Source organism: Pseudophryne corroboree, chromosome 3 (assembly GCF_028390025.1).
Source record: "Pseudophryne corroboree isolate aPseCor3 chromosome 3, aPseCor3.hap2, whole genome shotgun sequence".
NCBI lineage: Eukaryota > Metazoa > Chordata > Amphibia > Anura > Myobatrachidae > Pseudophryne > Pseudophryne corroboree.
The window spans coordinates 59,362,312-59,386,722 of record NC_086446.1 but is presented as its reverse complement, the minus strand read 5'-3'; the positions used below and the strand labels follow the sequence as shown (position 1 = coordinate 59,386,722).

The following is a 24,411-nucleotide window of genomic DNA, read 5'->3' as shown; positions in this document are numbered from 1 at the left end:
GTGCGAGGAAAAGGCTCAGAATTCCGAGCCCACCCGCTGGCGGTGATGCAGGGCAGTCTGGAGCGACTGCTGATGCTGACATCTGGTCCGGACTGAAGGACCTGACAACGATTACGGACATGTCGTCTACTGTCACTGCATATGATTCTCTCACCATTGAAAGAATGGTGGAGGATTATATGAGTGACCGCATCCAAGTAGGCACGTCACACAGTCCGTACTTATACTGGCAGGAAAAAGAGGCAATTTGGAGGCCCTTGCACAAACTGGCTTTATTCTACCTAAGTTGCCCTCCCACAAGTGTGTACTCCGAAAGAGTGTTTAGTGCCGCCGCTCACCTTGTCAGCAATCGGCGTACGAGGTTACATCCAGAAAATGTGGAGAAGATGATGTTCATTAAAATGAATTATAATCAATTCCTCCGTGGAGACATTGACCAGCAGCAATTGCCTCCACAAAGTACACAGGGAGCTGAGATGGTGGATTCCAGTGGGGACGAATTGATAATCTGTGAGGAGGGGGATGTACACGGTGATATATCGGAGGATGATGATGAGGTAGACATCTTGCCTCTGTAGAGCCAGTTTGTACAAGGAGAGATTAATTGCTTCTTTTTTGGTGGGGGTCCAAACCAACCCGTCATTTCAGTCACAGTCGTGTGGCAGACCCTGTCACTGAAATGATGGGTTGGTTAAAGTGTGCATGTCCTGTTTATACAACATAAGGGTGGGTGGGAGGGCCCAAGGACAATTCCATCTTGCACCTCTTTTTTCTTTAATTTTTCTTTGCGTCATGTGCTGTTTGTGGAATGTTTTTTGGAAGGGCCATCTTGCGTGACACTGCAGTGCCACTCCTAGATGGGCCCGGTGTTTGTGTCGGCCACTAGGGTCGCTTATCTTACTCACACAGCTACCTCATTGCGCCTCTTTTTTTCTTTGCGTCATGTGCTGTTTGGGGAGGGTTTTTTGGAAAGGCCATCCTGCGTGACACTGCAGTGCCACTCCTAGATGGGCACGGTGTTTGTGTCGGCCACTAGGGTCGCTTATCTTACTCACACAGCTACCTCATTGCGCCTCTTTTTTTCTTTGCGTCATGTGCTGTTTGGGGAGGGTTTTTTGGAAGGGCCATCCTGCGTGACACTGCAGTGCCACTCCTAGATGGGCCCGGTGTTTGTGTCGGCCACTAGGGTCGCTTATCTTACTCACACAGCTACCTCATTGCGCCTTTTTTTTTCTTTGCGTCATGTGCTGTTTGGGGAGTGTTTTTTGGAAGGGCCATCCTGCGTGACACTGCAGTGCCACTCCTAGATGGGCCCGGTGTTTGTGTCGGCCACTAGGGTCGCTTATCTTACTCACACAGCTACCTCATTGCGCCTCTTTTTTTCTTTGCGTCATGTGCTGTTTGGGGAGGGTTTTTTGGAAGGGCCATCCTGCGTGACACTGCAGTGCCACTCCTAGATGGGCACGGTGTTTGTGTCGGCCACTAGGGTCGCTTATCTTAATCACACAGCTACCTCATTGCGCCTCTTTTTTTCTTTGCGTCATGTGCTGTTTGGGGAGGGTTTTTTGGAAGGGCCATCCTGCGTGACACTGCAGTGCCACTCCTAGATGGGCCTGGTGTTTGTGTCGGCCACTAGGGTCGCTTATCTTACTCACACAGCTACCTCATTGCGCCTCTTTTTTTCTTTGCGTCATGTGCTGTTTGGGGAGGGTTTTTTGGAAGGGCCATCCTGCGTGACACTGCAGTGCCACTCCTAGATGGGCCCGGTGTTTGTGTCGGCCACTAGGGTCGCTTATCTTACTCACACAGCTACCTCATTGCGCCTCTTTTTTTCTTTGCGTCATGTGCTGTTTGGGGAGGGTTTTTTGGAAGGGCCATCCTGCGTGACACTGCAGTGCCACTCCTAGATGGGCCCGGTGTTTGTGTCGGCCACTAGGGTCGCTTATCTTACTCACACAGCTACCTCATTGCGCCTCTTTTTTTCTTTGCATCATGTGCTGTTTGGGGAGGGTTTTTTGGATGGGCCATCCTGCGTGACACTGCAGTGCCACTCCTAGATGGGCCCGGTGTTTGTGTCGGCCACTAGGGTCGCTTCACACAGCTACCTCATTGCGCCTCTTTTTTTCTTTGCGTCATGTGCTGTTTGGGGAGGGTTTTTTGGAAGGGCCATCCTGCGTGACACTGCAGTGCCACTCCTAGATGGGCCCGGTATTTGTGTCGGCCACTAGGGTCGCTTATCTTACTCACACAGCTACCTCATTGCGCCTCTTTTTTTCTTTGCGTCATGTGCTGTTTGGGGAGGGTTTTTTGGAAGGGCCATCCTGCGTGACACTGCAGTGCCACTCCTAGATGGGCACGGTGTTTGTGTCGGCCACTAGGGTCGCTTAGCTTAGTCATCCAGCGACCTAGGTGCAAATTTTAGGACTAAAAATAATATTGTGAGGTGTGAGGTATTCAGAATAGACTGAAAATGAGTGGAAATTATGGTTTTTGAGGTTAATAATACTTTGGGATCAAAATGACCCCCAAATTCTATGATTTAAGCTGTTTTTTAGTGTTTTTTAAAAAAAAACACCCGAATCCAAAACACACCCGAATCCGACAAAAAAAATTCGGTGAGGTTTTGCCAAAACGCGGTCGAACCCAAAACACGGCCGCGGAACCGAACCCAAAACCAAAACACAAAACCCGAAAAATTTCAAGTGCACATCTCTAGTGTATGGGCACCTTTAGACAACTGTCCATCTCAACAGACCAGCACAATGTCTGTCTATCTATCTATCTATCTATCTATCTATCTATCTATCTATCTATCTATCTATCTATCTATCTCATTTCTCTGGCAAAGTATAACATGTACAGTATGTGATAATAGAATAGTATTCTGTGCCCCTACACTGTCACCATTGCTTCTCAACACCACTTCTTACTTCTTACCCTGGTAATGGCACATGATGAAGTTTACATTTATGTATATATTAATATATCTTATGAATGAATGATGCACAAATAGCTGTAAATATGGGTGTGGTATGTTAGGTTGATTAGACTTAGATTGACAGCGTCTAGGTCGACCACTGTTGGTCGACATGGTTTCTAGGTCGACATGTACTAGGTCGGCGGGACAAAAGGTCGACATGAGTTTTTTCACTTTTTTTTGTGTCGTTTTCTCTGTACAGGGACTGGGAACCCCAATTAGTGCACCGTGTCCCCTCGCATGGCTCGCCATGCTTCGGGCAAGGTGCCTCGCTCCGTTGCCGCTGGCTCGGCACAGGTTACTGTTTCCAATTGTAGTCCACGTGGATCGTAAAGTATGAAAAAGTTCAAAAAAATACAAAAAAAATGTGAAAAACTCATGGCAACATTTTGTCATGTCGACCTAGAAATCATGTTGACCTACTTACTGTCAACCAATAGTGGGCGACCTAACGACTGGATCCCATACATACAGTATGGTTAGATTTTCTTTCCTATGAAAGTGATTGGATTCTCTTCCCTGCATCATAGGCATCTCCCGCCCCTGTACATGAGGAGAAGGAAGGTGACACCGTCACTAAGTAAGTGGCTTTCATTGCTCCAAACTTATTGCACTATTAATTCACATTATTATAGCACAGTCAGGGTAATCACGACTACCAGGCTTGAATGACATGGGTTCTGGGGGCCTTTCGCTGTCTGTGCACGGCCATTTTGCTTTCACCATCTGCATTTGCACCAGCCATTGTGGTCCATTGCCCAGAGTATTAGCTGTTCCTCTCTTCAGATGTACGCACTTTTAAACACTTAGGCCCCTGTCGCCATTCTCTCCCGGCCCCAGAAGGCACTGCACTTAGCTAATATGTCACAACTGTTTTGCGATAGCATTACCGGCCGCCAATTAGCATTCTGGGCGGCATTGCCCTGCGCTGGGCGGCCCCCAGCATGCAACTTAATCAGTAGCAGATTGTGCTTTTTAGCAGAATCTGCAACTAATACTGAATAGGGTCCTACGTGGTCTATTTACTAAGCCTTTGAGAGAGATAAAGATGAGAGAGATAAAGAACCAACCAATTAGCTCCTGTCATGTTTTCCATGTCACCCAGCAGGTGCACTGTGTATCACCAACTGTCACATTTTAAAAATCTACAGGTGACCTGCAAAACATGAACCGTGTGGGGTCCTGAAGACCGAGTTTGAGAACCTGTGGCTTATACCATGTACATAACTGCTTTAATGTTAGTCATTCACCTGGTCTTGTCTCTTACAGGAGAAATGGGAAGAGGATGAGATGGAGCTATGCAGAGTTCCTTACCCGATTCTGGGGCATATCCGTAGAATATGATTAAAATTATATTTTTTTATTAGTTGTTTTATTAGTACTTACTGTATGAATGGAGGGGATGCAGGATATACTGTAGCATTGTATCTGGGTAATGCGTTCCGTACTGTATGTGGGGTGCCTGCAGGGTAACAATGCCTGCTAATGACTTTGCAACAAAAAGGAGGGAGGGTACTGTGATTCATAGAGATGAGCGGATTCGGTTTTACTCAGTTTTACTCGGTTCTCAAAACCGACCCTTATTGGCTATCCAAAACACGTGACATCCGTGAGCCAATTAGATGCCGTTTTGAGAACCGAGTAAAACCGAGTAAAACCGAACCCGCTCATCTCTCACTGATTCAACAATTAGAGGAGTTGATTCAATTAGCTGTGAGGTATCCCACCACGTGAGTATGCGGGGCTATAATTTGCACTTACAGTACAGTACGAACTCATGGGTTTTTGTTCACAGCTGCATAAAAGAAAAATACGGGTCCAGGGCAATATAGGGCCTTAAGGGGCAAAAGACAACTCACCCCCTTTGTGGCTGACTGAGTTAATTCTGAAGTGTTTAGATGGGAAATGCCAGCATATTGAAGGTGAGGCCCATAATTAACTTGGTGGGGGATGCTAGCAGTGACGTGCGGTGGGGTGAGGCAGAGCCTTTCCTGTCATGCTAACGTTTGTGCCAGAGTTTTGACTATATAAAGTATATGACAAATACAAAGAATATGTTAAAAATATCTTCTCGGTATTATTCTAATCATTTTTATAGTCAAAACTCTGGAGTAAAAAGTCTATGGCAGGTGCACTTATCTTTTCCGCCCATCTCTGATCAAAACCCACCAAAATTCCAGGAGTTTATACTAGAGATGGCTACTGACTCACTGTCTCAACACAGTGACTCGAATCATCAGGAAGTGTGAATGATTCGAGTCACTCACTGTTTCATGAGTCGAGACAGCAGTAGCAGCCTCTCTCAGCCAGAGGGAGGAAACTCAGTGTGTCCTTCAGTGTCTTCTGCTGAGTGTCTTTAGCTGTGATTGGCCAGTGGCTACACCAGGTTACACCCAGTGGGAGGGGGGAGGGAGCAGTCACGACTCACCAGTCAGTGAGTGCTGTGCTGCTGTGCCTGATCCATGTCATGAATCATGATTCATCCTGAGTCTGCCAGTGAGTTGAGACAGTTGTACACTGTGTGGACTCAGTGACTCAGTGGATGGATCTGATTCATGCAGCATAAGCCTGCAGGAGGTGGAGCCCCTGTGGTACAGGGCTCTCAGCTCAGTGCTCACTGATCCTGCTCAGTGTGATTGTGGGTGACAAACTCCCTGGAGGCTAGATAGTGGATAATATAATAAATCCAAGTCCACCTAAAAAAAAGCCCACCTAAAATATTAATTAGCAAAGTATGCAAAAAAAAAAAAAAAAATGTTTTTATTTGGTTTAGTTACAGACTGAATGATGTGTTTCATGGCTGTTAAGCTTTCTCTCCTCAGCCAGAAGTAATGTGCATATTCTGTAACTAGTGTGTAATAAGTGGTTATTAATAATATATCAACATAACACTGAATCTATGTTAATATATTTTCTCTGACGTCCTAGTGGATGCTGGGGACTCCGAAAGGACCATGGGGAATAGCGGCTCCGCAGGAGACTGGGCACAAAAGTAAAAGCTTTAGGACTACCTGGTGTGCACTGGCTCCTCCCCCTATGACCCTCCTCCAAGCCTCAGTTAGATTTTTGTGCCCGAACGAGAAGGGTGCATACTAAGGGGCTCTCCTGAGCTGCTTAGAGTAAAAGTTTAAAGTAGGTTTTTTATTTTCAGTGAGACCTGCTGGCAACAGGCTCACTGCACCGAGGGACTAAGGGGAGAAGAAGCGAACTCACCTGCGTGCAGAGTGGATTGGGCTTCTTAGGCTACTGGACATTAGCTCCAGAGGGACGATCACAGGCCCAGCCATGGATGGGTCCCAGAGCCGCGCCGCCAGCCCCCTTACAGAGCCAGAAGACTGAAGAGGTCCGGAAAATTGGCGGCAGAAGACGTCCTGTCTTCAATAAGGTAGCGCACAGCACCGCAGCTGTGCGCCATTGCTCTCAGCACACTTCACACTCCGGTCACTGAGGGTGCAGGGCGCTGGGGGGGGGGGGCGCCCTGAGACGCAATAAAAACACCTTTTTTGGCAAAAAATACATCACATATAGCTCCTGGGCTATATGGATGCATTTAACCCCTGCCAATTTTTCCTTAAAAAAGCGGGAGAAAGGCCGCCGAGAAGGGGGCGGAGCCTATCTCCTCAGCACACTGGCGCCATTTTTTCCTCACAGCTCCGTTGGAGGAAGGCTCCCTGACTCTCCCCTGCAGTCCTGCACTACAGAAACAGGGTAAAACAAGAGAGGGGGGGCACTAATTTGGCAGATAAATATATACAGCAGCTATATCAGGGAAAAACACTTATATAAGGTTATCCCTATATATATATATATATATAGCGCTCTGGTGTGTGCTGGCAAACTCTCCCTCTGTCTCCCCAAAGGGCTAGTGGGGTCCTGTCCTCTATCAGAGCATTCCCTGTGTGTGTGCTGTGTGTCGGTACGTTGTGTCGACATGTATGAGGAGGAAAATGGTGTGGAGGCGGAGCAATTGCCTGTGTTAGTGATGTCACCCCCTAGGGAGTCGACACCTGACTGGATGGTCTTATGGAAAGAATTACGTGATAGTGTCAGCACTTTACAAAAGACTGTTGACGACATGAGACAGCCGGCAAATCAGTTAATACCTGTACAGGCGTCTCAAACACCGTCAGGGGCTCTAAAGCGCCCGTTACCTCAGGTGGTCGACACAGACACGGACACTGACTCCAGTGTCGACGGTGAGGAAACAAACGTATTTTCCAGTAGGGCCACACGTTACATGATCACGGCAATGAAGGAGGTTTTGAACATTTCTGATACTACAAGTACCACAAAAAAGGGTATTATGTGGGGTGTGAAAAAACTACCCGTAGTTTTTCCTGAATCAGATGAATTAAATGAGGTGTGTGATGAAGCGTGGGTTTCCCTCGATAAAAAACTGCTAATTTCTAAAAAATTATTGGCATTATACCCTTTCCCGCCAGAGGTTAGGGCGCGTTGGGAAACACCCCCTAGGGTAGATAAGGCGCTCACACGCTTATCAAAACAAGTGGCGTTACCGTCTCCTGATACGGCCGCCCTCAAGGAACCAGCTGATAGGAAGCTGGAAAATATCCTAAAAAGTATATACACACATACTGGTATTATACTGCGACCAGCAATCGCCTCAGCCTGGATGTGCAGTGCTGGGGTGGCTTGGTCGGATTCCCTGACTGAAAATATTGATACCCTGGGCAGGGACAATATATTATTGACTATAGAGCATTTAAAGGATGCATTTCTATATATGCGAGATGCACAGAGGGATATTTGCACTCTGGCATCAAGAGTAAGTGCGATGTCCATTTCTGCCAGAAGAGGGTTATGGACGCGACAGTGGTCAGGTGATGCGGATTCCAAACGGCATATGGAAGTATTGCCGTATAAAGGGGAGGAGTTATTTGGGGTCGGTCTATCGGACCTGGTGGCCACGGCAACGGCTGGGAAATCCACCTTTTTACCCCAGGTCACCTCTCAGCAGAAAAAGATACCGTCTTTTCAGGCTCAGTCCTTTCGTTCCCATAAAGGCAAGCGGGCAAAAGGCCACTCATATCTGCCCCGGGGCAGAGGAAGGGGAAAAAGACTGCAGCAGACAGCCTCTTCCCACGAACAGAAGCCCTCCCCCGCTTCTGCCAAGTCCTCAGCATGACGCTGGGGCCTTAGAAGCGGACTCAGGCACGGTGGGGGCCCGTCTCAAGAATTTCAGCGCGCAGTGGGCTCACTCGCAAGTGGACCCCTGGATCTTGCAGGTAGTATCTCAGGGGTACAGATTGGAATTCGAGACGTCTCCCCCTCGCCGGTTCCTGAAGTCTGCTTTACCAATGTCTCCCCCCGACAGGGAGGCGGTATTGGAAGCCATTCACAAGCTGTATTCCCAGCAGGTGATAATCAAGGTACCCCTCCTACAACAGAGAAAGGGGTATTATTCCACGCTGCTTGTGGTACCGAAGCCGGACGGCTCGGTGAGACCTATTTTAAATCTGAAATCCTTGAACACTTACATAAAAAGGTTCAAGTTCAAGATGGAGTCACTCAGAGCAGTGATAGCGAACCTGGAAGAAGGGGACTATATGGTGTCTCTGGACATCAAGGATGCTTACCTCCATGTCCCAATTTGCCCTTCTCACCAAGGGTACCTCAGGTTTGTGGTACAGAACTGTCACTATCAGTTTCAGACGCTGCCGTTTGGATTGTCCACGGCACCCCAGGTCTTTACCAAGGTAATGGCCGAAATGATGATTCTTCTTCGAAGAAAAGGCGTCTTAATTATCCCTTACTTGGACGATCTCCTGATAAGGGCAAGGTCCAGAGAACAGTTAGAGGTCGGAGTAGCACTATCTCAAGTAGTACTACGACAGCACGGATGGATTCTAAATATTCCAAAATCGCAGCTGATTCCGACGACACGTCTGCTGTTCCTAGGGATGATTCTGGACACAGTACAGAAAAAGGTGTTTCTCCCGGAGGAGAAAGCCAGGGAGTTATCCGACCTAGTCAGGAACCTCCTAAGACCAGGCCAAGTGTCAGTGCATCAATGCACAAGGGTCCTGGGAAAGATGGTGGCTTCTTACGAAGCGATTCCATTCGGCAGATTCCACGCAAGAACTTTTCAGTGGGATCTGCTGGACAAATGGTCCGGATCGCATCTTCAAATGCATCAGCGGATAACCCTGTCTCCAAGGACAAGGGTGTCTCTCCTGTGGTGGTTACAGAGTGCTCATCTCCTAGAGGGCCGCAGATTCGGCATTCAGGATTGGGTCCTGGTGACCACGGATGCCAGCCTGAGAGGCTGGGGAGCAGTCACACAGGGAAGAAATTTCCAGGGCTTGTGGTCAAGCATGGAAACGTCACTTCACATAAATATCCTGGAACTAAGGGCCATTTACAATGCCCTAAGTCAGGCAAGGCCTCTGCTTCAGGGTCAGCCGGTGTTGATCCAGTCGGACAACATCACGGCAGTCGCCCACGTAAACAGACAGGGCGGCACAAGAAGCAGGAGGGCAATGACGGAAGTTGCAAGGATTCTTCGCTGGGCGGAAAATCATGTGATAGCACTGTCAGCAGTGTTCATTCCGGGAGTGGACAACTGGGAAGCAGACTTCCTCAGCAGACACGATCTCCACCCGGGGGAGTGGGGACTTCACCCAGAAGTCTTCCACATGATTGTGAACCGTTGGGAAAAACCAAAGGTGGACATGATGGCGTCCTGCCTCAACAAAAAACTGGACAGATATTGCGCCAGGTGAAGGGATCCTCAGGCAATAGCTGTGGACGCTCTGGTAACACCGTGGGTGTACCAGTCAGTGTATGTGTTCCCTCCTCTGCCTCTCATACCCAAGGTACTGAGAATCATAAGAAGGAGAGGAGTAAAGACTATACTCGTGGCTCCGGATTGGCCAAGAAGGACTTGGTACCCGGAACTTCAAGAGATGCTCACGGAAGACCCGTGGCCTCTACCTCTAAGAAAGGACCTGCTCCAGCAGGGACCATGTCTGTTCCAAGACTTACCGCGGCTGCGTTTGACGGCATGGCGGTTGAACGCCGGATCCTGAAGGAAAAAGGCATTCCGGATGAAGTCATCCCTACCCTGATCAAAGCCAGGAAGGATGTAACTGTGCAACATTATCACCGTATTTGGCGTAAATATGTTGCGTGGTGTGAGGCCAGGAAGGCCCCTACAGAGGAATTTCAACTGGGTCGTTTCCTGCATTTCCTGCAAACAGGACTGTCTATGGGCCTAAAATTAGGGTCCATTAAGGTTCAAATTTCGGCCCTGTCAATATTCTTCCAAAAAGAACTAGCTTCAGTTCCTGAAGTTCAGACGTTTGTCAAGGGGGTACTGCATATACAGCCTCCTTTTGTGCCTCCAGTGGCACCTTGGGATCTCAATGTAGTTTTGGGATTCCTAAAATCACATTGGTTTGAACCACTCACCACTGTGGACTTAAAATATCTCACATGGAAAGTGGTAATGCTGTTAGCCCTGGCTTCAGCCAGGCGTGTATCAGAATTGGCGGCTTTATCCTATAAAAGCCCTTACCTAATTTTTCATACGGATAGGGCAGAATTGAGGACTCGTCCTCAATTTCTCCCTAAGGTGGTTTCAGCATTTCACTTAAACCAGCCTATTGTGGTGCCTGCGGCTACTAGGGACTTGGAGGATTCCAAGTTGCTGGACGTAGTCAGGGCCCTGAAAATATATGTTTCCAGGACGGCTGGAGTCAGAAAATCTGACTCGCTGTTTATTCTGTATGCACCCAACAAGCTGGGTGCTCCTGCTTCTAAGCAGACTATTGCTCGTTGGATTTGTAGTACAATTCAGCTTGCACATTCTGTGGCAGGCCTGCCACAGCCAAAATCTGTAAAAGCCCATTCCACACGGAAAGTGGGCTCATCTTGGGCGGCTGCCCGAGGGGTCTCGGCTTTACAACTTTGCCGAGCTGCTACTTGGTCAGGGGCAAACACGTTTGCTAAATTCTACAAATTTGATACCCTGACTGAGGAGGACCTGGAGTTCTCTCATTCGGTGCTGCAGAGTCATCCGCACTCTCCCGCCCGTTTGGGAGCTTTGGTATAATCCCCATGGTCCTTTCGGAGTTCCCAGCATCCACTAGGACGTCAGAGAAAATAAGAATTTACTTACCGATAATTCTATTTCTCATAGTCCGTAGTGGATGCTGGGCGCCCATCCCAAGTGCGGATTGTCTGCAATACTTGTACATAGTTATTGTTACAAAAATCGGGTTATTATTGTTGTGAGCCATCTTTTCAGAGGCTCCTCTGTTATCATGCTGTTAACTGGGTTCAAATCACAAGTTGTACGGTGTGATTGGTGTGGCTGGTATGAGTCTTACCCGGGATTCAAAATCCTTCCTTATTGTGTACGCTCGTCCAGGCACAGTATCCTAACTGAGGCTTGGAGGAGGGTCATAGGGGGAGGAGCCAGTGCACACCAGGTAGTCCTAAAGCTTTTACTTTTGTGCCCAGTCTCCTGCGGAGCCGCATTTCCCCATGGTCCTTTCGGAGTCCCCAGCATCCACTACGGACTATGAGAAATAGAATTATCGGTAAGTAAATTCTTATTATTAACAATCAGTGCATAAGCAGCTGCCTCCCCCAAATACACTGTACAATCACTGCAGCTGAATAACTCCATGAGTCCAGCACTGATCCTCCAGCACTGGCAACTCACTGACTCATGTGCAGTCTCTGCAATACATTCCAGTACAAATGAGTCATGACTCATGGGCCGAGACACTGACTCGAGACACTTCACTGAACTGAGTCATGTGTCTCAACTCAGTTCAGTGAATCACTTTGCCCATGACTAGTTTATACTGCTGCACCTTTGCATAATGCCCACATGTACCCTTTGGATCATATATTGTGTGTAAATCTGGCTCTGGTACTAGCCAGCGCCTCCTGAGAAATTTACCTCACCGCACGTCCCTGGGTGCTAGGATTTATCAGTGGCCATAAGGAAACTGGGGAGTGGCGGGATGAGGAAAATGGTAGGGATGAGGAAGGGGGCAGAGATATTAGGAGAAGGACAATTGTGGCTAAGTTAATGTTTTAGATCCTCCTGGGTGGGGATAAGATGGGAATCAGGGGAGCCTTTTGCAGGCAACCCCTGCCTACAAAAACATCAGCACCTTGTAGTAGCCCCAGGTCTCTGACCTGCATCCTTCCCCCAAGGCATGCCCAGTACCAGGTAATTAGCTTAAGCCTCTCTCTTGGAGTACAGATGGCTGCACACAGCAGCACGCACAGGACACATCGCTGCAAGCTGATAATACAAACCCCTGACACTGGCAGCGGATCATGTGCCCCATCTCCGCAGCTCACAGGAACAGATCAGCAAGAGATAAATACAGCATTACCCAGCAACTTCACTGGGAGCGGCACAGATCACAAAAAAATTACAGACACACGAGAGTGGTTCAATAAGTAAGACCTCTCATGTGTTTAATGTTCTCTATTTTATTCTAATGTCCCAGCAGGCCAGAGCAGGTAGACCACTGCTTCCCCTAATGGCCATTAGACTGCACCTTGTATCAGTCCTACTGTCCCAACATCAGCTGTAAGATGGCGGGGCTGGCGGAGACATGGTCCCATATTGAGGTGCGAAGTGTGATCAGATTTCTGTGTCTAATAGGCACATCAGCAGCTGACATTCATCACCAACTTGGCAAGGTTTATGGTGATAACGTCATGTCAGAGGACCAAAATGTACAAACGTATATACTATCATACCACACTTTAGATACCCGATACTGTCCGATCTTGGAAGCTAAGCAGTGTTGGGCTTGGTTAGTACTTGGATGGGTACCTCCTGGGAATACCAAGTGTTGTAGAGGTCTGAGGAACCTGAATACTCAGTGCTTAACACTGACAGCAGAATCACCACTCATCTTCTTTCACACTAAAACCAGACACACACATGTGATGGTGGGACCTTCCTATTTTGAGGGATTCCAGTTAGCATCCAGTAATTATCTTATTTTATGGGTACCCCTTAGAGTGTCTATAAGAGGACTACCCTTAAAAAGTATGGGTATCAGAGCTATTACTTACAATACCCACGTGAGCACCTGATCTATTGACCCAGTGAGGGTCATAATATGCTGAGTATCTCTGTCTGTCAGTCCAATTGATCTCGCTAATTATTTAATTCCCTCTGAGGGCATATTGAGTGATGTCAAACATATTCTTGGACCACGGATTCATTGTTTTGAATATTTGTATTGTCTGTCTTTTTGGACACACTGATATTTATTAAATGATATTTATTTAGGTACACTAATATTTATTTACTGCTAATTAAAAGCTATGTTTTAATCATTGCCAATCCATTTATCTCCAGAAGTAGTTACCATCCCGGCGGTCAGAATACCGATGCCGGGATCCCGATCGCCGTGAATGACGGCAGCGGCACCACATCTATTCCCACGACTCCCATAGAGTGGGAATAGAACTTGCGCTCGCCACTGAGCCTGCAAGGGGCTTTCTTGCACTTGCTGCGCTGCTGGCATTCTGGCGGCCGGGATCCCAGGGTCGATATACTGACCTCCGGGATCCTGGCCGCCGGCATTCCATCCACAACCCGTTTATCTCTAAGGGGCCCTACTCACTGGCCGACCCGCCGCCGAGCTGCCCGACGGCGGATACGGCCGACGAGCGACCCGGCGGCGGGGGGGGGGCAGTGACGGGGGGAGTGAAGTTTCTTCACTCCCCTCGTCACGCGGCTGCATTGAAGTGCAGGCAAATATGGACGAGATCATCCATATTTGCCTGCATGCACAGCCGACGGGAGACCAGCGATGAACGAGCGCGGGGACGCGCATCGTTCATCGCTTAAGTCTCCACACTGAAAGATATGAACGAGTTCTCGTTCATTTATGAACGAGATCGTTCATATCTTTCAAAAAATCGGCCAGTGTGTAGGGCCTATAAGAGTGCACACAAAAAGAGTCTTTCTTTTTCCTTGAATGGAATTAGCTGCAGGAGTCTGGAGCCTATGAGAAGCAATGTTGTTCTGGGTTCCTGCTTCTTGTCTTGCTCAGCGATGATTGGAGGCCTGAGTCAGATGACCACAGCAGCCCTTGTGGTTGGAGGACTTTGAATCAACTGACCGCAAGTGTCATGGCGGCGTCCAGCAGCCGGAGATCTCGGATATACCCATATGGGAACATGGAGGGGTGAACAGGGTGCAATGAGGGCAGCAGCAGCCACCATAGGACTGACAGGAGTGCACGCATTATTTTTGTAGAATAGTGCACCACGGCGCCGGTAAGTGCCGATGCACGATACTCAGGGTCCTGACACCCACGAGTGGGAATAGCCCTGGCGCAGCTGTCGGCATTCTCGGCGATACCGACCGGCGGAATATTATCTACATCCCGGCAGATAAATCCATTTAGCTCTACTTTACACTAGAGATGAGCGGGTTCGGTTTTACTCGGATTTATCCGAATCTCCTTATTGGCTATTGGACGTCACGTGTTTTGGATAGCCAATAAAAAAAATCCAGAAAATAAGAAACGGTGATAATTCTGGCGTAAAGAACCGAGTAAATCCAACCCCGCTCATCTCTACTTTACACCATTGTGTATCTTCTTTCCGATTGCGATGGTCGCTCTCCATGTGAGGTCATCAGAACCGCGCATGCGCAAAAGCTTAGGCGGCACACCTTGCACATTGCATGCGCAGCATAATGCATTCGCCTGGAGTCATCGCCTATTGAAGTACGATGCTGGGCGATTATACCGCACCCTGATTGCGATCATTAATAAGTGGACCCTTAGTATTTAGGCGGATTGGATCATAAAATTTTTACCATAAAGATTTTACTGTGTTTTAGTTGATTGTGAGTCATTAGTTAGGTTTTAAGCATTGCCAAAGCCAATAAAGCACTCTTTCCCTTTGACATTACTGCCACCTGTATTATTTCAAGAGGACACTAGAGTGCAACCTCCTGCATAATAATAATGCTGCACCAGAGCCTGCTCCAACTGAAAAAATAAGATTTTACTTACCGATAAATCTATTTCTCGTAGTCCGTAGTGGATGCTGGGACTCCGTAAGGACCATGGGGATATAGCGGCTCCGCAGGAGACAGGGCACAAAATAAAAGCTTAAGGATCAGGTGGTGTGCACTGGCTCCTCCCCCTATGACCCTCCTCCAAGCCTCAGTTAGGATACTGTGCCCGGACGAGCGTACATAATAAGGAAGGATATTGAATCCCGGGTAAGACTCATACCAGCCACACCAATCACACCGTACAACTTGTGATCTGAACCCAGTTAACAGTATGATAAACGCAAAGGAGCCTCTGAAAAGATGGCTCACAACAATAATAACCCGAATTTTTGTAACAATAACTATATACAAGTATTGCAGACAATCCGCACTAGGGATGGGCGCCCAGCATCCACTACGGACTACGAGAAATAGATTTATCGGTAAGTAAAATCTTATTTTCTCTGACGTCCTAGTGGATGCTGGGACTCCGTAAGGACCATGGGGATTATACCAAAGCTCCCAAACGGGCGGGAGAGTGCGGATGACTCTGCAGCACCGAATGAGAGAACTCCAGGTCCTCCTCAGCCAGGGTATCAAATTTGTAGAATTTAGCAAACATGTTTGCCCCTGACCAAGTAGCTGCTCGGCAAAGTTGTAAAGCCGAGACCCCTCGGGCAGCCGCCCAAGATGAGCCCACCTTCCTTGTGGAATGGGCTTTTACTGATTTTGGCTGTGGCAATCCTGCCACAGAATGTGCAAGCTGAATTGTACTACAAATCCAACGAGCAATCGTCTGCTTAGAAGCAGGAGCACCCAGCTTGTTGGGTGCATACAGGATAAACAGCGAGTCAGATTTTCTGACTCCAGCCGTCCTGGAAACATATATTTTCAAGGCCCTGACAACGTCAAGCAACTTAGAGTCCTCTAAGTCCCTGGTAGCCGCAGGTACCACAATAGGTTGGTTCATGTGAAATGCAGAAACCACCTTAGGTAGAAATTGAGGACGAGTCCTCAATTCCGCCCTGTCAGAATGAAATATCAAGTAAGGGCTTTTATATGATAAAGCCGCCAATTCTGACACACGCCTGGCTGAAGCCAAGGCTAACAGCATCGACACCTTCCATGTGAGATATTTTAAGTCCACCGTGGAAAGTGGTTCAAACCAATGTGACTTTAGAAAACTCAACACCACATTGAGATCCCAAGGTGCCACTGGAGGCACAAAAGGAGGCTGTATGTGCAGCACCCCTTTTACAAATGTCTGAACTTCAGGTACTGAAGCCAGTTCTTTCTGGAAGAAAATCGACAGGGCCGAAATTTGAACCTTAATGGACCCTAATTTTAGGCCCATAGACAGTCCTGTTTGCAGGAAATGAAGGAAACGACCCAGTTGAAATTCCTCTGTAGGGGCCTTCTTGGCCTCACACCACGCAACATATTTACGCCAAATGCGGTGATAATGTTTTGCGGTTACGTCCTTCCTGGCTTTGACCAGAGTAGGGATGACTTCTTCTGGAATGCCTTTTTCCCTCAGGATCCGGCGTTCAACCGCCATGCCGTCAAACGCAGCCGCGGTAAGTCTTGGAACAGACAAGGCCCCTGCAGTAGCAGGTCCTTTCTTAGAGGTAGAGGCCACGGTTCGTCCGTGAGCATCTCTTGAAGTTCCGGGTACCAAGTCCGTCTTGGCCAATCCGGAACCACGAGTATAGTTCTTACTCCTCTCCTTCTTATGATTCTCAGTACTTTTGGTATGAGAGGCAGAGGAGGGAACACATACACTGACTGGTACACCCACGGCGTTACCAGAGCGTCCACTGCTATTGCCTGAGGGTCCCTTGACCTGGCACAATATCTGTCCAGTTTTTTGTTTAGACGTGACGCCATCATGTCCACCTTTGGTTTTTCCCAACGGTTTACAATCAGGTGGAAGACTTCTGGGTGAAGTCCCCACTCTCCCGGGTGAAGGTCGTGTCTGCTGAGGAAGTCTGCTTCCCAGTTGTCCACTCCCGGAATGAATACTGCTGACAGTGCTATCACATGATTTTCCGCCCAGCGAAGAATCCTTGCAGCTTCTGCCATTGCCCTCCTGCTTCTCGTGCCGCCCTGTCTGTTTACGTGGGCGACTGACGTGATGTTGTCCGATTGGATCAACACCGCCTGACCCTGAAGCAGAGGTTTTGCTTGACTTAGGGCATTGTAAAATAAGATTTTACTTACCGATAAATCTATTTCTCGTAGTCCGTAGTGGATGCTGGGGACTCCGTAAGGACCATGGGGATATAGCGGCTCCGCAGGAGACAGGGCACAATAATAAAAGCTTTAGGATCAGGTGGTGTGCACTGGCTCCTCCCCCTATGACCCTCCTCCAATCCTCAGTTAGGATACTGTGCCCGGACGAGCGTGCATAATAAGGAAGGATATTGAATCCCGGGTAAGACTCATACCAGCCACACCAATTACACCGTAAAACCTGTGATCTGAACCCAGTTAACAGTATGATAACAACGAAGGAGCCTCTGACAAGATGGCTCACAACAAGAATAACCCGATTTTTGTAACAATAACTATGTACAAGTATTGCAGACAATCCGCACTTGGGATGGGCGCCCAGCATCCACTACGGACTACGAGAAATAGATTTATCGGTAAGTAAAATCTTATTTTCTCTGACGTCCTAGTGGATGCTGGGACTCCGTAAGGACCATGGGGATTATACCAAAGCTCCCAAACGGGCGGGAGAGTGCGGATGACCCTGCAGCACCGAATGAGAGACTCCATGTCCTCCTCAGCCAGGGTATCAAATTTGTAGAATTTAGCAAACGTGTTTGCCCCTGACCAAGTAACTGCTCGGCAAAGTTGTAAAGCCGAGACCCCTCGGGCAGTCGCCCAAGATGAGCCCCCTTCCTTTTGGAATGGGCTTTTACAGATTTTGGCTGTGGCAGGCCTGCCACAGAATGTGTAAACTGAATTGTATTACAAATCCAGCGAGCAATCGTCTGCTTAGAAGCAGGAGCACCCATCTTGTTGGGTGCATACAGGCTAAACAGCGAGTCAGATTTTCTGACTCCAGCCGTCCTGGAAACATATTTTTCAGGGCCCTGACAACGTCAAGTAACTTGGAGTCCTCCAAGTCCCTAGTACCCACAGGTACCACAATAGGTTGGTTCATGTGAAAAACAGAAAACACCTTAAGGAGAAATTGAGGACGAGTCCTCAATTCTGCCCTGTCAGAATGAAAAATTAAGTAAGGGCTTTATATATGATAAAGCCGCCAATTCTGACACACGCCTGGCTGAAGCCAGGGCTAATAGCATCGTCACCTTCCATGTGAGATATTTTAAGTCCACAGTGGTGAGTGGTTCAAACCAATGTGACTTTAGGAAACTCAAAACAACATTGAGATCCCAAGGTGCCACTGGGGCACAAAATGAGGCTGTATATGCAGTACCCCTTTTACAAACATCTGAACGTCAGGCACTAAAGCCAGTTCTTTCTGGAAGAAATTCGACAGGGCCGAAATTTGAACCTTAATGGACCCTAATTTTAGGCCCATAGACAGTCCTGTTTTCAGGAAATGTAGGAAACGACCCAGTTGGAATTCCTCTGTAGGGGCCTTCTTGGCCTCACACCACGCAACATATCTTCACCAAATGCGGTGAAAATGTTTTGCGGTTACATCCTTCCTGTCTTCGACCAGGGTAGGGATGACTTCATCTGGAATGCCCTTTCAGGATCCGGCGTTCAACCGCCATGCCGTCAAACGCGGCCGCGGTAAGTCTTGGAACAGACAAGGCCCCTGCTGGAGCAGGTCCTTTCTTAAAGGTAGAGGCCACGGGTCTTCCGTGAACATCTCTTGAAGTTTCGGGTACCAAGTCCTTCTTGGCCAATCCGGAACCACGAGTATCGTTCTTACTCATCTCCCTCTTATGATTCTCAGTACTTTTGGTATGAGAGGCATAGGAGGGAACACATACTCTGACTGGTACACCCACAGTGTTACCAGAGCGTCCACCGCTATTGCCTGAGGGTCCCTTGACCTGGCGCAATATCTGTCTAGTTTTTTGTTCAGGCGGGACGCCATCATGTCCACCTTTGGTTTTTCCCAACGGTTTACAATCATGTGGAAGACTTCCCGATGAAGTCCCCACTCTCCCGGGTAGAGGTCATGCCTGCTGAGGAAGTCTGCTTCCCAGTTTTCCACTCCCGGAATGAACACTGCTGAGAGTGTTATCACATGATTTTTCGCCCAGCGAAGAATCCTTGTAGTTTCTGCCATTTCCCTCCTGCTTCTTGTGCCGCCCTGTTTACGTGGGCGACTGCCGTGATGTTGTCCCACTGGATCAATACCGGCTGACCTTGAAGCAGAGGTCTTGCTAAGCTTAGAGCATTGTAAATTGCCCTTAGCTCCAGTATATTTATGTGGAGAGAAGTCTCCAGACTTGATCACACTCTCTGGAAATTTTTTCCTTGTGTGACTGCTCCCCAGCCACTCAGGCTGGCATCCGTGGTCACCAGGACCCAGTCCTGAATGCCGAATCTGCGGCCCTTTCATAGATGAGCACTCTGCAGCCACCGCAGAAGAAACACCCTTGTCCTTGGAGACAGGGTTATCCGCTGATGCATCTGAAGATGCGATCCGGACCATTTTTCCAGCAGATCCCACGGAAAGGTTCTTGCGTGAAATCTACCGAATGGGATCGCTTTGTAAGAAACCACCATTTTTCACAGGATCCTTTTGCAATGATGCACTGATACTTTTCCTGGTTTTAGGAGGTTCCTGACTAGCTCGGATAACTCCCTGGCTTTCTTCTCCGGGAGAAAACATCCTTTTCTGGACTGTGTCCAGAATCATCCCTAGGAACAGTAGACGTGTCGTCGGAAAAAACTGCGATTTTGGAATATTTAGAATCCACTCGTGCTGTCGTAGAACTACTTAAGATAGTGCTACTCCGACCTCCAACTGTTCTCTGGACCTTGCCTTTATCAGGAAAGCGTCCATATTTCTTTTAAGAAGAATCATCATTTCGGCCATTACCTTGGTAAAGACCCGGGGTGCCGTGGACAATCCAAACGGCAGCGTCTGAACTGATAGTGACAGTTCTGTACCACGAACCTGAGGTACCCTTGGTGAGAAGGCAAATTTGGACATGTAGGTAAGCGTCCCTGATATCCAGTGACACCATATCGTCCCCTTCTTCCTGGTTCGCTATCACTACTCTGAGTGACTCCATCTTGATTTGAACGCTTGTATGTAAGTGTTCAAATATTTCAGATCTCACCGAGCCGTCTGGCTTCAGTACCACAATATAGTGTGGAATAATACCCCTTCCCTTGTTGTAGAATGGGTACTTTGATTATCACCTGCTGGGAATACAGCCTGTGAATTGTTCCCAATACTGCCTCCCTGTCGGAGGGAGACGTTGGTAAAGCAGACTTCAGGAACTTGTGAGGGGGAGACGTCTCGAATTTCCAATGTACACCTGGGATACTACGTGTAGGATCCAGGAGTCCACTTGTGAGTGAGCCCCCTGCGTGCTGAAACTCTTGAGATGACCCCCTACCGCACCTGAGTCCGCTTGTACTGCCCCAGCGTCATGCTGCGGACTTGGCAGAAGCTGTGGAGGGCTTCTGTTCCTGGGAATGGGCTGCCTGCTGCAGTCTTCTTCCCTTTCCTCTACCCCTGGGCAGATATGACTGGCCCTTTTGCCCGCCTGCCCTTATGGGGACGAAAGGACTGAGACTGAAAAGACTGTGTCCTTTTCTGCTGAGATGTGACTTGGGGTAAGAAAAGGTGGATTTTTCAGCTGTTGCCATGGCCACCAGGTCCGATGGACCGCCCCTTTATACGGCAAAACTTCCATGTGCCGTCTGGAATCTGCATCACCTGACCACTGTCGTGTCTTCGTCTGGCAGATATGGACATCACATTTACTCTTGATGCCAGAATGCAAATATCCCTCTGCGCATCTCGCATATATAGAAATGCATCTATAGTCAATAAAATCTTGTCCCTGTCAAGGGTATCAATATTTTCAGTCAGGAAATCCGACCAAGCCCCCTCAGCGCTGCACATCCAGGCTGAGGCGATTGCTGGTCGTAGTATAACACCAGTATGTGTGTATATACTTTTAGGATATTTTTCAGCTTCCTATCAGCTGGCTCCTTGAGGGCTGCCGTATCTGGAGACGGTAACGCCCCTTGTTTTTATAAGCGTGTGAGCGCCTTATCCACCCTAAGGTGTGTTTCCCAACTCGCCCTAACTTCTGGCGGGAAAGGGTATACCGCCAATAATTTTCTATCGGAGGAAACCCACGTATCATCACACACTTCATTTAATTTATCTGATTCAGGAAAAACTACAAGTAGTTTATTCACACCCTACATAATACCCTTATTTGTGGTACTTGTAGTATCAGAAATATGTAACACCTCCTTCATTGCCCTTAACATGAAACGTGTGGCCCTAAAGGAAAATACGTTTGTTTATTCACCGTCGACACTGGAGTCAGTGTCCGTGTCTGTGTCTGACTGAGGTAAATGGGCGTTTTTACAAGCCCCTGACGGTGTCTGAGACGCCTGGACAGGTACTAATTTGTTTGCCGGCCGTCTCATGTCGTCAACCGACCTTGCAGCGTGTTGACATTATCACGTAATTCCTAAATAAGCCATCCATTCCAGTGTCGACTCCCTAGAGAGTGACATCACCAATACAGGCAATTTGCTCCGCCTCCTCACCAACATCGTCCTCCTACATGTCGACACACACGTACCGACACACAGCACACACACAGGGAATGCTCTGATAGAGGACAGGACCCCACTAGCCCTTTGGGGAGACAGAGGGAGAGTTTGCCAGCACACACCAAAAACGCTATAATTATACAGGGACAACCCCTTATACAAGTGTTTTCCCTTATAGCATTTTTATATATGTAATCATATCGCCAAATAAGTGCCCCCCCTCTCTGTTTTAACCCTGTTTCTGTAGTGCAGTGCAGGGGAGAGCCTGGGAGCCTTCCTCACAGCAGAGCTGAGCAGGAAAATGGCGCCGTGTGCTGAGGAGAATAGGCCCCGCCCCCTTTTCGGCGGGCTCTTCTCCCGGAGTTTGTGAGATCTGGCAGGGGTTAAATACATCCATATAGCCTCAAGGGCTATATGTGATGTATTTTAGCCATAAAAAGGTATTATACATTGCTGCCCAGGGCGCCCCCCCCAGCGCCCTGCACCCTCAGTGACAGTTGGTGACTGTTGGTGAAGTGTGCTGACAACAATGGCGCACAGCTGCAGTGCTGTGCGCTACCTTATGAAGACTGAAAGTCTTCTGCCGCCTGTTTCTGGACCTCTTCAACTTCGGCATCAGCAAGGGGGGTCGGCGGCACGGCTCCGGGACGAACCCCAGGGTGAAACCTGTGTTCCGACTCCCTCTGGAGCTAATGGTGTCCAGTAGCCTAAGAAGCAAATCCATCCTGCACGCAGGTGAGTTTACTTCTCTCCCCTAAGTCCCTCGTAGCAGTGAGCCTGTTGCCAGCAGGTCTCACTGAAAGAAAAAAACCTAACTTAAACTTTTATTCTAAGCAGCTCAGGAGAGCCACCTAGATTGCACCCTTCTCGGCCGGGCACAAAAATCTAACTGAGGATTGGAGGAGGGTCATAGGGGGAGGAGCCAGTGCACACCACCTGATCCTAAAGCTTTTATTATTGTGCCCTGTCTCCTGCGGAGCCGCTATATCCCCATGGTCCTTACGGAGTCCCCAGCATCCACTAGGACGTCAGAGAAATGGCCCTTAGTTCCAGAATGTTTATATGAAGAGACGTTTCCAAGCTTGACCACAGGCCCTGGAAATTCCTTCCCTGTGTGACTGCTCCCCAGCCTCTCAGGCTGGCATCCGTGGTTACCAGGATCCAATCCTGAATGCCAAATCTGCGGCCCTCTAGTAGATGAGCACTCTGCAGCCACCACAGGAGAGACACCCTTGTCCTTGGCGACAGGGTTATCCGCTGATGCATCTGCAGATGCGATTTGGACCATTTGTCCAGTAGATCCCACTGAAATGTTCTTGCATGGAATCTTCCGAATGGAATCGCTTCGTAAGAAGCCACCATTTTCCCCAGGACCCTCGTGCACTGATGCACTGAGACCTGTCCTGGTTTTAGGAGGTTCCTGACTAGCTCGGATAACTCCCTGGCCTTCTCCTCCGGGAGAAACACCTTCTTCTGGACTGTGTCCAGAATCATTCCTAGGAACAGTAGACGTGTCGTTGGAATCAGCTGCGATTTTGGAATATTTAGAATCCACCCGTGCTGACGTAACACTACCTGAGATAGTGCTACTCCGACTTCTAACTGTTCCCTGGATCTTGCCCTTATCAGGAGATCGTCCAAGTAAGGGATAATTGAAATGCCTTTTCTTCGTAGAAGAATCATCATTTCGGCCATTACCTTGGTAAAGACCCGAGGTGCCGTGGACAATCCAAACGGCAGCGTCTGAAACTGATAATGACAGTTTAGTACTACAAACCTGAGGTACCCTTGGTGAGAAGGGTATATCGGGACGTGGAGATAAGCATCTTTGATGTCCAGAGACACCATATAGTCCCCTTCTTCCAGGTTCGCTATCACTGCTCTGAGTGACTCCATCTTGAATTTGAACCTTTTTATGTAAGTGTTCAAGGGTTTCAGATTTAAAATTGGTCTCACCGAGCCGTCCGGCTTCGGTACCACAAACAGCGTGGAATAATACCCCTTTCCTTGTTGCAGGAGGGGTACCTTGATTATCACCTGCTGGGAATACAGCTTGTGAATGGCTTCTAGAACTGCCTCCCTGTCGGAGGGAGACTTTGGTAAAGCAGACTTCAGAAAACGATGAGGGGGAAACGCCTCGAATTCCAGTTTGTACCCCTGCGATACTACCTGTAGAATCCAGGGATCCACTTGCGAGTGAGCCCACTGCGCGTTGAAATTTTTGAGACGGGCCCCCACCATATCTGAGTCTGCTTGTAAAGCCCCAGCGTCATGCTGAAGACTTGGCAGAAGCAGGGGAGGGCTTCTGCTCTTGGGAAGCGGCTGCATGGTGCAGTCTTTTTCCTCTTCCTCTGCCCGGGGGCAGAAAGGAGTGGCCTTTTGCTCGCTTGTACTTATGGGAACGAAAGGACTGAGATTGAAAAGACGGTGTCTTTTTCTGCTGATGTGGAGTGACCTGGGGTAAAAAGGTGGATTTTCCAGCCGTTGCCGTGGCCACCAGGTCCGATAGACCAGCCCCAAATAACTCCTCCCCTTTATACGGCAATACTTCCATGTGCCGTTTGGAATCCGCATCCCCTGACCACTGTCGCGTCCACAACGCTCTTCTGGCAGAGATGGACATAGCACTTACTCTTGATGCCAGGGTGCAAATATCCCTCTGTGCATCACGCAT

General features: G+C 48.5%; 1 pseudogene; it reads left to right on the top strand.

Annotated features, from left to right (window-relative positions):
• The first annotated feature begins 12,713 nt into the window (after window positions 1-12,713).
• On the top strand, window positions 12,714-12,831 carry LOC134897631 (5S ribosomal RNA; annotated as a pseudogene).
• Window positions 12,832-24,411: the final 11,580 nt, after the last annotated feature.